Raw genomic sequence first — 3,074 nt, 5'->3', positions numbered from 1 at the left:
TGAAAGGAGATGGGGATAAGACTCTTGTGGTACAATAGTGAATAATTGCTATCAGGACTGACTGTGAGGGTCAGAAATGTAAAGGTAGATGTTTTGTAACAAAAGGAGAGGAGTGATTGATTTTGCAGTCCAGGAGCGGAGGTCTCTGGGATCATCAAGTGAGAAGAGCGGAGTGTGGGACTGTACCCAGAGAAGCAGTTATGTCAGAAATGAAGGCAGAGATGATTACATGGACAGATGGAGTGGCTGGGGATACTGGACTCAGGGAGGGAGAGGGGCTGTGTGCTGATGGCTGGGGGCAGGACTGTGGGGTGCACCCTTTGGTTGTTTGATGATACATGGAGGGGATTGTAATCATCGCAATGAAACAAAATATGAAAGGATGAATGTAAAAATAATTCACAATAAAATCTTAAACAAACAAAAAACCAGAGGGAATAGAAGCAAATACTGTTAACAGATGATGAATAGAGGGGATTGTAATCATTGCAATGAAAAAAATATATAATAGGTTGAGTGCAAAACCAATGTTCTACCATGCAAACTATCATTCAATTCATAATAAAAGCTTTAAAATGAAGAAGAAAAGAAGAAGATGGAGTACAGAGAGTCACTGTAGCAGAAAGAGATGGTCGATGTTCAACCATTTGAATAGGTAGTGTATGATCAAGAGCCGATGATACTGAAGAAGACATCCAGGATGCATTGAAGAAATTGGCAAAGAGCAAGACACCAGGAAATGATGGGATTAAAATTGATGTCTTTTAAAAGACTAATGGAGCCCTGGAGACACCCATTCATCTATGCCAGGAAATTTGGAAGACTACTACCTGGCCAACTGACTTATAAAGATCCATATCTGTGTTCATTCCAAAGAGAGTACCGAATGGAATTTGGAAATCATTACACAATATCATTACTAGCCCAAACAAGCAAAATTTGTGCTAAAGATCATTCAAAACTTGTTACAACCATATATTGACAGAGAACTTCCAGAGAGTCAAGCCAGGTTCAGAAGAGGTCATGGAATGAGGAATATCATTGCTGAGGTCAAATGGATCTTGGCCAAAAGCAGAGAATACCAGAAAGATATTAACCTATGCTTTATTGAGTAAGCAAAGGCATTCGGTTTTGTGGCTCATGACAAGCTATGGACAGCATTGTGGAGAATGAGTATTTCGAAACACATAAGTGTGCTCAAAAGGAATGTGTACATAGACAAAGAGACAGTTGTACCACAAGATGCAAACATAATTGTGAAGGAAAAAGTAAAGCCTCACATAAGTAATTGTTTAGTACATTTAATACCAGCTACATGGCTAATCCCTACCTCATAGACACTAGTATTAAGGTATTTAGAATTTAATAACATAATAAGAATAATGCATGAAAGTATACTTAGTCCAAGATTAACTAAATATCTGGTTGCTTGTCATCCAACCAGTTCTGACTTAACATTACAGACCTATAGCTTAGTCCTCAAGGGGACATCTTTGTTTTTTTAACACTTTTGGAGAGATTTGCCTAATGAGGTCTTTTAGAGAAGATTTGCCCAATGCAGTATGTCAATTGACTTCCTTATTTTTTTTAATGTTTTATTGTGAATTATGTGATACTTTACATGGGCAAACATTAGCTTTACATTCATCCTATTGTATATCATTTCATTGCCATGTATCAATCAACCAACCTCTCCATGCATACAATCCTCTCCATGCATCATCAACCAACCAAAGGGTATACCCTGCAAGCCTGCCTCCCAGTCATCAGCACACAGCTCCTCTCCCTCTCTGGGTCTAGAGTTCCCAGCTGCTCCATCGCTCCATGTCATCATCTCTGCCTCCAACTCAGGTGTCACTGCTTCTCTGGGTAGGGTCTCTCTCTCTGCTCTTCTCCCTTGATGGTCCCATGGACCTCCACTTGTAGACTGCAAAGTCAATCATGGCCCTCCTTTTGCTACAAAACATCTACTTTTACATTTCCAACCCTCACAATCAGTCCTGATAACAATTATTCACTATTGTATCACAAGAAACCTATCCACATTTCCTTTCATCAGCCCCACCTAGACAGATTGGATACTACTCAGTGCAGATTCTACATTCCTCCATGCCCTCTGTATCTAGATTAGCTCTTTTTTTTTTTTTTTTTTTAATTGAACCAAATAGTAATTTATTATTCAGTTTAAATTCTAAATAGGTATCTTTGGAAGAAATGAAAAATTGAATCCTGAAAGAAAAAAATCAAAAAGTAAGCCGACTTAACCATACTCGATTAACAATAAAATAGCATGTCTACTGAACTGGAATGAGAGAAAGTCAACTGAAGTAAAACAGGAATTTTGTCTTATAAGAATCAAAATCACAGGGCTCCATAATCATCTGGCATCCACTCAATGTTGTACCTATGGTTAGAAATGTACATGATAGGAACTCCAGGGATCTTCCGGATTTTTCATTTAAGGTTCCGGACAACTGTGGCCACAATGTAACTGTGGCCACAATGTAACATGTGTGCTGAGTTACTCTCTGTATTAAGCAGTCATCTCCATAGGTTCCTTTGTATGTGCATGGTAGTCGTTCAAATCTTGGATCCTTGGCAATCCTTAGAGCCACTTAATAATTCTGCCCCAACTTTTCAATTTCAGCCAGTACGCAGTCAGTTATACAAGGGACACACTTGGCATACAGACAGTGTATCATTGATTGTACAAGGTCCACTTTGGCTTTATTGGAGAAGTTGATAAAGTTGGTATCAACCAGGATGCGGCAAGGTGGGTCCGGCTGTATGTTATATTGGAAGAACAAACAGGAAGGGTATTGGGGGACTTCTCTTTCCCTGAGTGTACTGGAATCTGTCTTTTCTTTCTTTATACGTTTTAACCTATCTTTTTCTTTAAGTTGCTGATCTCTGAGACTAAGTTTTCGCTTCATGGTCACATATTTCGTCGTTTTCTTTTGCTTCCCCATGTTCACGCCACACCTGCTCTTTCTTCTGCAATCAATTCTGGTGCTAGATTCCCTCTTGAAAGCTTGTAAGCGAAGTCACTTCTTGCCTTTGAAGCCCCCCCCCCC

At 39.4% G+C, this 3,074-nt stretch overlaps 1 pseudogene; it reads right to left on the bottom strand.

The window, feature by feature from the left end:
- Positions 1-2,361: 2,361 nt before the first annotated feature.
- LOC102827448 lies at positions 2,362-2,969 on the bottom strand (annotated as a pseudogene).
- Positions 2,970-3,074: the final 105 nt, after the last annotated feature.

This window comes from Chrysochloris asiatica, unplaced genomic scaffold, assembly GCF_000296735.1.
Source record: "Chrysochloris asiatica unplaced genomic scaffold, ChrAsi1.0 scaffold00009, whole genome shotgun sequence".
In the NCBI taxonomy this organism is placed as follows: domain Eukaryota; kingdom Metazoa; phylum Chordata; class Mammalia; order Afrosoricida; family Chrysochloridae; genus Chrysochloris; species Chrysochloris asiatica.
Note: the sequence above shows the minus strand (reverse complement) of the source record. Positions and strands in the feature narration are given on the sequence as shown.